The sequence below is a fragment of the Vulpes vulpes genome, chromosome X, assembly GCF_048418805.1.
Source record: "Vulpes vulpes isolate BD-2025 chromosome X, VulVul3, whole genome shotgun sequence".
NCBI classification, from domain to species: Eukaryota; Metazoa; Chordata; class Mammalia; order Carnivora; family Canidae; genus Vulpes; species Vulpes vulpes.
The window spans coordinates 23413045-23428686 of NC_132796.1; positions in this window are offsets into that span (position 1 = coordinate 23413045).

Consider the following 15642-nt stretch of genomic DNA (forward strand, 5'->3'; position numbering starts at 1 on the left):
CAAAGACATATTCATTTTAAGGGTATATGAAAATTGAAATCCTTGTGCATGGGTGGCTTCTACTTCTTAGAAAGCAAATGAGTTTCTTAAAAGATTAAACAAAAATGTCCTGTACATTCCAATAATTGTACTCCTAAGAATCTACCCAAGAAAAATGAAAACATATGTCTATAAAAGGACAAGTAAATAGGTGTTCATAGCAGCATTATTCATAATACCAAAAACTGGAAATAATCCAACTCTGCATAAACTCTTGAGTGGAAAAAGAAAATGTAGTGACTCCATGTAATGAAATCTTACACAGCAATCAAAAGTAAACTACCGATACATGCTAAAACACATCACGCTCAGTAAATGAAGAAAGATAATACATATAGTATTATTCCACTTGAAGAAAGTGCTTAGAAAAGAAAATTTATAGAGACAGAAAAGAGATTAATGGTAACCTAAGACTGGGCTTGAGAGTGCAGATTAACTGCAAATGGGAAAGAGAAAAACTTTTGGAGTGGTGGAGTTTTCTATTTGTTGGATGGTTTCTATTTGTAGGATGGTTATACAGCACTGTTAATTTACTAAAATCATTGAATCCTATCAGTTGAGTGGGTGAATGTTGTAGTATGTAAACACACCTCCTTTAAGCTATTAAAACATAATGGAAACCAATTTTTGGCAGCAGTACTTTAAGCAGCCAAGGATTCCTCTGTTGCCTTAAGTTCATTAGTTTGCATAGCTTTAAACAACGGCCAAAGCACTTGAGGATTTCCTAAGAGTTGTTTGAGGGTTTCAGTTAGTTCATATTTGTATAGAATTTATATTCCTGACTGGCTAGTCCTATTAAAGGATAATAATCATAGCCTGTATTTTATCCTCAATCACTTTGGGATATAAAATCTTATCCATTTAATGTTCTTTCGGTAAGCCCTTGTCTGGACAGTTCTCACAACTTTTGTGAGAATTGGAACTAAGGCATAGAGTTACATCTCATTCTTGCTCCTTCAAGAGATAATATCTTCTCTGAGAAGAACAAATTGCATTACAAATGCCTTCATTAAATCTTACAACAGGCTTGTTCAGAGGAAAATAAAGTATGCCTTTAAGAACAGATACAAAAGACATGAACAGAAATCTCACAGAGGAAGACATAGACATGGCCAACATGCACATGAGAAAATGCTCCGCATCACTTGCCATCAGGGAAATACAAATCAAAACCACAATGAGATACCGCCTCACACCAGTGAGAATGGGGAAAATTAACAAGGCAGGAAACCACAAATGTTGGAGAGGATGCGGAGAAAAAGGAACCCTCTTGCACTGTTGGTGGGAATGTGAACTGGTGCAGCCACTCTGGAAAACTGTGTGGAGGTTCCTCAAAGAGTTAAAAATAGACCTGCCCTATGACCCAGCAGTTGCACTGTTGGGGATTTACCCCAAAGGTGCAGATGCAATGAAACGCCGGGACACCTGCACCCCGATGTTTCCAGCAGCAATGTCCACAATAGCCAAACTGTGGAAGGAGCCTCGGTGTCCATCGAAAGATGAATGGATAAAGAAGCTGTGGTTCATGTATACAATGGAATATTCCTCAGCCATTAGAAATGACAAATATCCACCATTTGCTTCGACAAGGATGGAACTGGAGGGTATTATGCTGAGTGAAATAAGTCAATCAGAGAAGGACAAACATCTTATGGTCTCATTCATTTGGGGAATATAAAAAATAGTGAAAGGGAATAGAAGAGAAGGGAGAAGAAATGGGTAGGAAATATCAGTGAAGGAGACAGAACATGAAGACTCCTAACTCTGGGAAACGAACTAGGGGTGGTGGAAGGAGAGGAGGTCAGGGGGTGGGGGTGACTGGGTGACGGGCACTGAGAGGGGCACTTGATGGGATGAGCACTGGGTGTTATTCCGTATGTTGGCAAATTGAACACCAATAAAAAATAAATTTATTATTAAAAAAAAAGAACAGATGCATAGTTATTTCAAAATGTTGCCACTTCTTAGATTTCAGGAGTTAATACTGATATCAACATAGATGTGATAAGGTGTTAATCAACAATTTTAGCTTGGCAAGTGTTATATTTGTAAATCTTTTTAATGACATATTTACTATTCATAAAACACATAAAATTAATCAAGAAGCCAAAGGAAATTTCAAATTTGCAGGTAAAAATACTCTACTTCAAGAAAAGTTCTAATTAGAAATGCATTGTGCTTGGGGCGCCCGGGTAGCTCAATCAGTTAAGCAGCCAACTCTTGATTTTGGCTCAGGTCATGATCTTAGGGGGGTGGGATGAAGCCCCACATCATCGGGCTCCATACTCAGCAGGGAGTCTAGTCTGCTGCAGATTCTCTCTCTCTCCCTGCCCCACTGCCCCTCTCCCCTACTCACTCACTCTCTAAAACAAACAATAAATCTTTAAAAAAAGAAATGCATTATGCTTAATAGGAGTGACCAGTCTTTCATTCTTTGAAGAAAAACAAATAAGTTGCTTACTTTCTCTTCTCTTTGAAAAAATTTTTTCATTCACTATGATTTTTTTCTAGGTTTATAAAAAGATGATCTTAAAATATCAATTTCAGAAGGGAAAAGTAAGTATGTTGAATAGAGAAAGACAGATTAAATAGAATCCTCTATCACATTCTTGGCTATCTGGATACTCTCCTACAAACACAGATTTTCCTGTCATTTTATAAAAGTTTTATATGGTTAAAATTAGATTTTGGCTGTAAGCTTTAAATCATCATTAAGTATAGATCCTCACTATATATCATTTTTAGTTTTTAGAGTTTTACTTTTAATTGGACTTATGGGGTAAGGAAATACTACTCTAATTTAAATGTATAATCATCCCAATATTATTTGACTCACACAAGATTTGTTACAGATAAAGAAACAGATGGTAAGTACCAAAGATGTAGTCTTGCAACAAACATTCATTTTAGTGCCTACTGTGTATTAGATAAAAAAGGGTAAAGGAGAAAGGGATTTTAAAAAATTATTTTTTGGATACAGTTGACAAATAATGTTACATTACTTTCAAGTGTACAGCATAGTGATTCAACAAGTTTATACATTATGCTGTCCTCACAAGCGTAGCTACCATCTGTCACTATGCAATACTGTGACAATATAATTGACTACATTCCTTATGCTGTGCCTTTTATTCCAGTGACTTATTCATTCTATAACTGGAAGCCTCTATCTCTCACTCTCCTTACCCCTTTTGTCCGTCCCTCTACCCTCTTTCCCCTTTTGTGACTATCAGTTTGTTCTTTGTATTACAGGTCTATTTTTGCCTATTGTTTATTTGTTTTTTTAGATTCCACATATGAGTGAAATCATATGGTGTCTGTCTTTCTCTGTCTGACTTATTTCACTTAGCATAATACCCTCTAGGTCCATCTATATTGTCACAAATGGCATGATCACATTCTTTTATACGGCTGCATAATATTCCATTCAGTATGTTTACCACATTTTCTTTATCCATTCATCTATCAGTGGACATGTGGGCTGCTTCCACAGCTTGGCTATTATAAATAGTGCTGCAGTAGACAAAGGGCTGCCTCTATCTTTTTGAATTAGTGTTTTCATTTTGGGGGTGGGTAGATACCCAGTAGAGGAATTACTGTATCCTATGGTAATTCTATTTCAATTTTTTCTGTTTTTTTTTTTTATTATTTAAGTAATTTTCTAAACCCAACATGGGACTCAAACACACAACCCAAAGATCAAGACTCACATGCTCTACCAACTGAGCCAACCAGGTGACCTACGATTTTACATTAGGGAGGAGGGAGTACTTTTGTATATTTTCTACAGTGGTTGTATTGATTTATATTACTACAAACAATGCAGAAGTGTTCATTTTTAATGAGCAAGGGATTTAATTGGTGGGAAAATGTCACTATTTCATATATGGTGGGAAAAATTATCTTTCCAAAGTAGCAACTTTTAAATATAGGAATTGGAGAGCATTTGTATGGTTATTTAGAGGAATAACATTCCAGTACTGGGAACATCAAGTCCCTGATGGGGAAGAGAGTAGATGAATGTGAATCATATATTTTTTTCTCAAAATAAGAGGGAAAAACTTCTTTGGTTACGTCCCATGTTTTTACGTGAACCCTATAATCATAGGAAAACAGCAACGTTTGAAAAGTTCCCCAATCTTTTGTATCCTGGAAAATGGCTTAATGCAAAGAAACATTCTTCCCCCTATGTCTTAGTAAAATCTCACAGACACCCTTCCCTGTTTATCTATGAGCCAAACACACAGCCCCCAAAATTTTCATTCTTTACCTCAGAAATCAATAATTGAACTCTTGTTTCCCATTATCAATCAGAACTTTGGAGTTCCTATCTCAGAAAACTCAGGGCTGTCAAAAGAATTTACTGTTCATCCTAGCCAACACCTAAAGATAGGCCACTGACCTACTTCTCTTAGAACATTTACTAAAAATGGCTTGCATTTGTGAATCCTTCATCACTTTTTTTTTTTTAATTTTTAAGGAATAGTTGACAACAGTAGTGTTACCTTCATTTCGGGTGTAAACCACAGTGATTCAACTTCTCTATAAGTTATGCTGTGCTCATCACAAGTGTACCTACCATCTGTCACCATACGATGTTATTACAATGTTATTGACTATATTCCCTGTACTGTGCTTTTTATTCCAGTGACTTATTCATTCCATAAACGTTCAGGTCCTCTGCCCATTTTTAAATCAGATTGCTTTTTTTTCTTATTTAGTTATTTAAGTTATTTATATATTTTGGATATTAACTCCTAATCAGACATCTCATTTGCAAAAATCTCCTCTCAGGAGGTTGTCTTTTTGTTTTGTTGATGGTTTCCCTCCTTGTACCAAAGCTTTTTATTTTGATATAGTCCCAATAGTTTATTCTTGTTTTCGTTTCTCTTGCCTTAGGAAATATACCTAGAAAAATATTGCTATGGCCAATGACAAAGAAATTATTGCCTGTGTTCTCTTCAGGGATTTCAATGGTTTCAGGTCTCACATTTAAGTCTTCAATCTATTTGGAGTTTATTTTTGTGTATGGTGTTAAGAAAGTGGTCCTGTTTCATTCTTTTATAGGTACCTGTCCAGTTTTCCTAACACCATTTGTGAAAGAGACTTTTTCCCATTATGTATTCTTACCTCCTTTGTTATAGGTTAATCATATTAGTGTGGATTTATTTCTGGATTCTCTATTCTGCTCCATTGATCTACATGTCTATTTTTGTGCCAATACCATATTGGTTTGATTGCTACATCTTTGTAGTCTATCTTGAAATCTGAAATTGCGATACCTCCAGCTTTGTTCTTCTTTCTGGAGATTGTTTTGTCTGTTTGGGGTCATTCCATACAAATTTTAGGGTTTTGTTAATTTTGTGAAAAATTCTATTGGTATTTTGATAGGTATTGCACTGAATCTGTAGATCGCTTTGGGTACTATGAACATTTTAACAAGACTAATTCTTAAAATCCATGAGCATGGAATATCTTTCCATTTGTGTGTATTAATTTTTTTGGTCAATATTTTTTAATTTTCAGAGAACAGGTGTTTCACTCCCTTGGTTAAGTTTATTCCTAGGTATTTTATTATTTTTGGTGCAAATGTAAATTGGTTTCTTAATCTTTTACTTCATTATTAGTGTATAGAAATGCTACTGATTTCTGGAAATAAATTTTGTATCCTGTTCCTTTAATGAATTCATTTATTAGTTATAATAGATTTTTGTTGGATTCCTTAGGGTTTTCTACATATAGTATCATGTCATCTTCATAGAGTTATAGTTTAACTTTTTTACCAATATGGATGGCTCTGATTTCTTTGTTTTGTTTGATTGCTGTGGCTAGAACTTCTAGCACTGTGTTGAATAAAAGTGGTGAGAGTAGACACTCCTGTTTTGTTTCTGAATGATAGGGGGAAAGCTCTTTAGTTTTTCACTGTTGAATATGATGTTAGCTGGGAGTATTATTGCGTTTTATTATGTTGAGCTATGGTCCCTCTAAACCTACTTTGTTGGGAGTTTTATAATAAACACATACTGAATTTTGTCAAATGCTTTTTCTGCATTAAGAGGATATTATTTTTATCCTTTGTTTTGTTGATGCAGTGTATTTCATTCATTGATTTGTTGATATTGAACCATCCCTGCATATCCAGAATAAATCCCTCTTGATTGTGGTTAATGATCCTCTTCATGTATTGTTAAATGTGGTTTGCTAATATTTTGTTGAATATTTTTCTATCTATATTCATCTGGGATACTGACTTGTGGGTTTGTTTTTTGCCTTTTTGTGTGTGTGTTTTTGTAGCTGTCTAGTTTTAGTGTCAGGGTAGTGCTGGCCTCATAAAATTTACATAAAAGCCTTCCTCTTCTATTTTTTGAAATAGTTTGAGGAGATTAAGCATAAATTCTTCTTAAAATGTTTGGTAGAATTCATCTATGAATCCATTTGGTCATGGACTTTAAAAATTTTTTGATAGCTTTTTGATTACCTATTTGGTTTCATTATTAGTAAATGGTTTGCTCAGATTTTCTAATTTTTCCTGATTCAATTTTTGAAGACTGTAGGTTTCTAGGAACTTATTTCTTATAGATTGTCCATTTTGTTAATTTTTCATAGTACTCTCCTAAAATCCTTTGTGTTTCTGTTACTTCTCTTTTGTTTCTGATTTTATTTAAGATTTTATTCACTTAATTGAGAGAGCAAGCAAGCATGAGCAGTGGGGAGAAAGGGAGAAGGAGAGGAAGAAGCAAACTCCTGGCTGAGCAAGGAGCCTTATGCAGGGCTCCATCCTAGGACCCTGGGATCATGACCTGAGAGGAAGGCAGTCGCTTAACCAACTGAGACACCCAGGTGCCCCTACTTTCGTATTTTAATTATTTTTATCCTTTCTCTCCCTCTTTTTTATTTTTTTATTTGTTTTGAGGAGTCTGGCTAAAGGTTTATCAATTTTATTTATCTTTTCCAAAAACCAGCTCTTGGGTTCAATCGTTTTTTTTTTCCTTTTTTTTTTTTTTTTTTTTTTGGCTCTGTTTCACTCCTTTCTCTTCTGATCTTTATTGTTTCCTTCCTTCTACTCACCTTGGACTTTGTTTCTCTTTTTCTAGTTCCATTAAGTGTAAGGTTAGATTGAGCTTTTTTTTTTGTTTCTTGAGGTAGACCTGTGTTTCTATATATTTTCCTCTTAAAACCGCTTTTACATTTTTAAAAAAGATTTTATTTATTTATTCATGAGAGACACAGACAGAAGCAGAGACACAGGCAGAGGGAGAAGAAACAGGCTCTATGCAGGAGCCCGATGCGGGACTCAACCCGGGAACTCCAGGATCACATCCTGAGCGGAAGGCAAGACGATCCACCACTGTGCCACCTAGGCATCCTTTGAAACTGCTTTTAATAAATCTCCCAAATTTTGAACCATTGTGTTTTCAATTTAATTTGCCTCCATGCATTTTTTTCATGTCTTCTTTGATTTGTTTACCCATTCATTGTTCAGTGGCATGTTATTTAGTCTCTATGTATTTGTGTTCTTTTTATATTTTCTCCTGTGATTAATTTCTAATTTCATACCATTGTGATCATAAAAGATGCATGATATGATTTCATTCTTTATGAATTTAATGAGACTAGTTTTGTGGTCTAACATGTAATCTATTCTGGAGAATATCCCATGTCCAGTTGAAAGGACCGTGTAGGGATGCCTGGATGGCTAAGTGGTTGAGCATCTGCCTTTGGCTCCCCTTGTCTAGGGATCGAGTCCCACATCCAGCTCCCTGTGAGGAGCCTGCTTCTCTGTTTGCCTATGTCTCTGCCTCGCTCTCTGTGTCTCATTAATAAATAAAATCCTTTAAAAAAAAAAAGAAAAGAAAGGAATGTATAATTCACTGTGGATGGAATGTTCTGGGTTTTTTTTTTTTTTTTTTTTTTTATTCATGACAGTCACAGAGAGAGAGAGAGAGGCAGAGACACAGGCAGAGGGAGAAACAGGCTCCATGCACCGGGAGCCCGACGTGGGACTCGATCCCGGGTCTCCAGGGTCGCGCCCTGGGTCAAAGGCAGGCGCCAAACCGCTGCGCCACCCAGGGATCCCTGTTCTGGGTTTTTTAGTTCATCAGGTCTAATGTGTCATTCAGAGCCACTGTTTCCTTGCTGATTTTCTGTTTTAATTATCTGCATTGATGTAAGTGCTGTGTTAAATTCCCCCACTATTACTGTATTATTGTCAATTTCTTCCTCTGTATTGGTTAATTCTACTTAGGTGCTCCAATGTTTGGGGTGTGTGTGTGTGTGTGTGTGTGTGTGTGTGTGTGTGTGTGTTTATAATTGTTATATCATCCTGTTGGATTAATCCCTTTATCATTGCTTAATGCCCTTGTTTGCCTTTTGTTACAGGTTTTGTGATCATGGTATCTCCCCTGCCAGGTAAGTATGTTACAGGTTTTGTTTAACCATCTTTGTTGACTCAGTATTGCTACCCTGGATTTTTCTTTTGTTGTTGTTGTTTTTGCTACCATATATATGGTAAATATTTTACCATCCCTTCACTTTCATTCTGTATGTGTCTTTGGACTGGAGGTGAGTCTTTCGTAGGCATTATATAGATGGGTCTTTTTTTTTTTAATGATTTTACCACTTTACATATTTTGAAGGGATCATTTAGACTATTCACATTTAAAGTAAATATTGATATGTACATATTGCCATTTCACTAATTATTTTCTCGGGTTTTATAGTTCTTTGTTCCTTTCCTCTAATCAATCTTACTCTCTTTTTGTCTAGTGAGTTACTGTAGTTTTATGCTTGAGTTCCTTTCCCTATTTTTTGTGTATCTATTACACATTTTTGTAATGTGGGTTAACAGGACTTTCATGTATAATATCCTAAGTATTTAGCATTCCCTATGAAGTTGGTAATTTAAATTCCAACACATTAAAAAACACCTACTTTTTTTACTCCCTTCTCCATGTTTTATGTATACTGTCATCTTCTACATCTTTTTATTCATAATATTTTTATGTCTAATTATGGCCTTTGTTTTCACTTAAATGTTATGTCCCTATAACATTTAAGAACTGGCTTAGTGATAATAAATTCTTCAACTTATGTTTATCTCGGAAACTATCTTTCCTTCAATTCTAAAAGATAATTTTTATTTTCTTTCTTGATTCTACTTTTAATTTTCTTCAAGTTTTTATTTAAATTTCAGTTAGTTAACATACAGTATGTTATTAGTTTCAGGTATACAATAAAATGATTCAACACTTCCCTACATGACCCTGTGCTTCTCACAAAGTATACTCCTTAAACTCCATCACCTATTTAACCAATCTCAAAACCCACTTCCCTTCTTGTAACCATCACTTTGTTCTCTATTAGTTAAAAATCTGTTTTGTGGTTTGCCTCTCTCTCATGCGGTTTTTCCTCTTTGCTCATTTGTTTTGTATTTTAAATTCCAAACAAGTGAAATCATACGGCATTTCTCTTTCTCTGGTTGACATATTTCACTTAGCATAATACTCTCTAGCTCCAACCATAAAGTTGCAAATGGCAAGAATTCATTCTTTTTAATGGGTGAGTACTATTCCACTGTATATATACCACTTCTTTATTCATCATTTGGGTTGTTTCCATAATTTGGCAATTATAGATAATGCTGTGCTATAAATAATCAAGGTGCATGTATCCATCTGAATTTGTATTTTTTGTATTCTTTGGATAAATACTCAGTAGTGCTATGGCTGGATTGCAGAGTGGCTTTATTTTTAATTTTTGAGGAAACTCCATACTGGTTTTAAGAGTGACTGTACCAGTTTGCATTTCCACCAATAGCACAAGAGGGTTCTCCTTTCTCCACATCCTCACCAAAACCTGTTATTTCTTGTGTTGTTGATCTTAGCCACCATTAGACAGGTGTGGGGAGATATCTCACTGTAGTTTTTGCATTCCCTGATGACCACTGATATTGAGCATCTTTGATGTGTCTGTTGTGAATCTGTATGGCTTCTTTGGAAAAATGTCTATTCATGTGTTCTGCTCGTTTTTAAATGGTTTTTTTTGAGTAGTATAAGCTCTTTATATATTTTGGACACTAACCCCTTATTGGACATGCAATTTGCAAATACCTTCTCCTATTCTATAAGTTGCATTTTAGTTCTGTTGATTTTTTTCCTTCACTGTGCTTTTTATTTGATGTAGTCCTAATAGTTTATTTTTGCTTTTGTTTCCCTTGCCTGAAGAGACCTATCAAGAAAAAAGTTGTTATGGCTGATGGCAGAGAAATTAATGCTGGTAGTTTCCTCAAGGACTTTTATGGCTTTGGGTCATACATTTAGGTCTTTAATGAATATAGAGTTATTATTGTGTATGGTGAGAGAATGGTGCACTTTCACTCCTTTGCATGTTGCCATCTAGATTCCCCAACACCATCCGTTGAGACAGTATTTTTCCCAGTGGATATTCTTTCCTGCTTTATTGAAGATTAATTGATCATATAATTATGAGTTCATTTCTGGGTTTCTATTTTGTTCTATTGATCTATGAGTCTATTTTTGTGGCACTACCATACTGTTTCAATTACTACAGCTCTCGTAATATAACTTGAAGTCTGGAAATGTGATACCTCCAGATTTGCTTTTTTTTTTTTTTTTTTTATTTATGATAGTCCCAGAGAGAGAGAGAGAGAGAGAGAGAGAGAGAGAGAAAGGCAGAGACATAGGCAGAGGGAGAGGGAGAAGCTGGCTCCATGCACCGGGAGCCCGACGTGGGATTCGATCCCGGGTCTCCAGGATCGCGCCCTGGGCCAAAGGCAGGCGCCAAACCGCTGCGCCACCCAGGGATCCCCCAGATTTGCTTTTCTTTTACAAGATCACTTTAACCATTAAGGGTCTTTTGTGGTTCCATACAAATTTTAGGATTGATTATTCTACCTCTGTGAAAAATGCCGGTGGTATTTTGATAGGGATTGCATTAATTGTGTAGATTGCTTTGGATAGTATAGACATTTTAACAATATTTGTTCTTCCAACCATGGAGTGTCTTTCCATTGCTTTGCGTCCTCTTCAATTTCTTTCATCAGTGTTTTATAAGTGTTTGGATTATAGGTCTTTCACCTCTTTGGTTAAGTTTATCCCTAGGTATCTTATTATTTTTGGTGCAATTGTAAATGAAATTGTTTTCTTAATTTCTATTTCTGCTGCTTCATTATTGGTGTATAGAAGTTCAACAGAGTTCTGTATGTTGATTTTGTATCCTGGCTTTACTGAATTTATCAGTTTTAGCAGTTTTTTTTTTTTTTTTGTGGAGTCTTTTTGGTTTTAGGTATAGAGTATCATGTCATCTGAAAACAGTCAAAGTTTGACTTCTTCCATGCCAATGTGCACGCCTTTTATTTCTTTTTGTTGTATGATTGCTGAGGCTAGGGCTTCCAGTACTATGTTGAATAACAGTGGTGAGAAAGGACATCCCTATTTTGTTCCTGACCATTGAGGAAAAGCTCTCAGTTTTTCCCCAATTAGGATGATACTAGCTGTGGGATTTTCATAAATGGCCATTATTATGTTGAGGTATATTCTATCTACTTTTTTGGGGTTTTTTTTATCATGAATGGATGTCATACTTTGTCAAATGCTTTTTCTGCATCTATTGAAAGATCATGAGGTTCTTATACCTTTTTTTATTAATGTGATGTACCATGTTGATTTGCAAATACTGAATCACCCTTGCAACCCAATAGATTCTACTTGATCTTGAATGATTTTTTTTCTGATTGTTGCATTCAATTTGGTACTATTTTGTTGAGGATTTTTGCATCCATGTTCATCAGATATATCGGTCTGTAGTTCCATTTTTAAATGGCATGTTTATTCAGTTTTGGGATCAGGGTAATTCTGGCCTCGTAGAATTATTTTGGAAGTTTTACTTCCTCCTATGGGGGTTACATGCACCCTAGTGCTATGACTGAGCTGCATTTGCCTTCAGTCTAGTCAGCTGTAATGGCCCACTTTGGCTGTTGTGCACTGGGTTTAGTCCCTGTGCTGTTAAGAGGATATTCTGGGGCCACCATGGACTTGCAGTTGGGCAGTATCAGCATTCAGACCAAATGCCAGCCTTTAGCCTATTTGCTGTGGCTGTGGTCACGCCAAACAGTAGGTTGCTGTCCTTGCCTTGTCCCCTGAGAGGCTTTTGTTGGTGGGTGGGGCTGGCAGTCAGATCAGATGTCTGCCTCCAGTGCTTCTCTGGGGGAGCAAATGCACTTATCAGTAGGGCACTCTCTGCATTCCCAGCTATAAGGTTTGGCTGCTGGGTCTGCAGTTGAACTTGTGTGTGTGGCCGTCTTTCTTTCTCTCCAGAGCAGGAGTCACTTCGTAGTGGCAGCTAGTTCCTACCAGGGCTGCCTGGAGATTATGTCATGGCAGGAGCTTCTTTGGAGGGACTTCTGCTGAGTGGAGTGGGTTTCACTCAATAGATCCATAGAAGAACAATGGGGCAGGGCTGATGGTGTTAGTAAAGTAGGTAGAGAGTGTTCTTGCTGATTCCCACAGGTGTGGGGCTATCTAGGCTGAGGGTGGGGGAGAGAAATAGCTACTTACCAGCTCTTTTGTTCTTTGAGAAGTCTCCTAAATATACTTGCCCCTCCAGCACACATTCTGAGATTAGTAAATAAATCTATTTTAGGCATACCCCAGGTGCTTTTCAAATTGGTGCTTCTATGCTTTGGCTTGGTGGGGTTGTTTCTTATGCTGGCTCTTTAAGGGCAGGGGCTATTCCCTGTTGCTCTTTGGATCTCCCTGAGTTAAACTTGTTGATATTTAAAGTACCAAGAGTTAAGGCCCCCTCATAGTAAAAACTAGCAAGGAAGTTAAGCCGCACTGGTTTTCAAAACCAAATGTTATGGGGATTCATGTTTCTAGGGCTTGTCTCCTGTCCTCCCTTGTGTGGGGTACCTAATGGGGGTTCTGCTCTCCCTTATCCATGCTTGTGGTGTTTCTCCTATTTGTGGTTTGTCTTACTGAGAGCGTGGTCTCTAATCGTGTTTCCACCCCTCCTACTCTTCTTTGTGGGGTCTTCTCACTATAATTTAATGGTGGAAAGTCTGTTTTGCTAATCTTCAGGTTGTTTTCTGGGTTGGTTGTAGCGATGAAGCTGTTTTTGGGGTGTGTCCCTGGGACAAGGTGAGCTTAGGATCCTCCTATGCTGCCATCCTCCAAAAGTCCTATCTCCACAATGATTCTTGCTGGACAGAGCTAAGGATTCCAGTGAATTTATAAATCAATTTGTGGAGAATTGCCATCTTTACAACAGTGAGTATTCTTATACTTGAAACTGAATAATCAATCTCTCAATTTATTCAGACATTCTTTAATTTTCTCAGTAATGTTTTATAGTTTTCAGTGTACAAGGCTTGCATATACTTTTTAAAAGTTCATTTCTATATATTTTATTCATTTTGACATTATGAATAGAAACATTTTCTTAATTTTATTTTGACTGGTTTTTTTTTTTGCTAGTATATAGAAATCCAGTTGATTATTTAATCTTAGACTGTGCTATCATGCTATCCTTATTTCTTATTTCTAGAGGGTTTTTGTTGATTCTTTTGGACTTTATAGATAGAAAATATTTTCTACATTGACAATTACATTATTCATTAATCAACACAACTGTACTTACTTTCCTATCTGGATTTTTTTTTATTTCATCTTACCTTATTACACAAGCTAGAACCTACAGTGCAATGTTAAATAAATAGAAGTGATAAGAGCAAACATCCTTGTCTTGTATCTGATTTTAGGAAGAGGAAATTTCATATTTAATGATTAAGTATGATGTCAACTATGAGGTTCTCATAGATGTTCTTTCTATTCCCGATTTTTTGAAGTTACCATAACACATAAAATACATATTCTTGTCCTGATTAACTTTTCTCTCTTGTCCTTAAAATCATCCAGCCAGCCTACGCAGGCAGTATAAAAATTTTTTTAATGGGCAGAAATTTGAAGAGGGAAAAAGGGGACTGGTATAAGACCAATGGAACAGTATTACCAAATATTGAATACTTCTTAAATATTTGGGTATATATCACTGTAATAACTTGCTATATGGTAAAACTTGAGTGATTCTGTACGGAAATTAGGACTTTTTAGAACTCTATCCATACTTCTGGATTTAACCATATGCCCCACCTAGCTTTTCACTGACTGCATAAGTTAGACTTAGTTTTTTTCAAAATTTATAGTTATAAATATTATTTGATATATATAGAAACATTTTAAAGCTGAAAAATAAGGCAGATATATAAAAAATCGAATAGAACTTAATTTTTTTAGCATTCAATAATTTATCAGTTGTGTATAACCCCCAATGCTAATTTTCTTTCATAAAACTAGAACCTTAGGGGCACCTGGGTGGCTCAGTGATTGAGCACCTGCCTTTGGCTAAGGTCATGATCCAAGGGTCCTGGGATCAAGTCCCACATCAGGCTCCCTACAGGGAGCCTGCTTCTCCCTCTGCCTATGTCTCTGCCTCTCTGTGTGTCTCTCAGGAATAAACAAATCTTTAAAAAACTAGAACTTTAATACATGCAGATATATACATACATATGGAGTATCTAGAGTAATTTTTCATATTATTTATACCTATGTTTGAAATGTATGATTTCATTACTTTAAATGATGTGACATTTTTCTTTTAAAAAAATCAAACATTATGTAAGTGCATATTGTAAAAAATAAGTAGATGGATAATGCTAGTTGTTTATATTCACTCTTATGCTTTTCTTATGAAGACCAACTCTTTTATTCAGTGTGTGTGTGTGTGTGTGTGTGTATATATATATATATATATTCTTGAAGAATATATTCTTTATATATATTTTTTTTTTCTTTAAGAATGCATACTTCCCAGACTCTTTGTAGTTCAATGTGGTCTTGTGAATTAATACCACAAATAAAACCAAAGTAGAATTTACAGGCAGGTTTCCATGAAATTGCTTTCCTGATAAAAGGGAAGAATCTCAGGTAGCAGGCAAATTTACCCTAAACTTTACTTATTTTCTTGCTGCCTAAAATGTAAACTGAATTCTTAGAGGTAAAGTAGCCATCTTTGTAATAACAAAGACTAAAACTGCACATGAAGAGATGCAGAACTGGGGGGGGGGGGTAAAGAATCTCAGTTTCTTGAGAACATGCATTGGTTCTTGCTTGCCTATTCATTGATCCCTTGTTGCTTGCCTATTCATTGGTCCCTTGTTTTGTGAAACCAAGGAAACATATTTCAGATGCGGCTAAGGTACCACAGTCAGCTGCTGCTACAAACTGTTGAATGCTCACCTGAAGTGGGATACCTTTCCACATCTGGCCTTCAGTGCCTCAGTCTCTCTTCCCAGAAGTATTTGCAACTACCTGTTATTTTAGTATTTCAAAGAAATTTTATGCATTCAATTTCAGTTTAAAGAGTGGATAAGAATTGTATTTACTTCTTCAAATCCATGATACACTTTCAGAACACCAGATAAACTCCCAAGAATTTTTTAAAAGATTTTATTTATTTATTCATGAGAGAGAGAGAGAGAGAGAGAGAGAGAGGCAGAGACACAGGCAGAGGGAGAAGCAGGCTCCA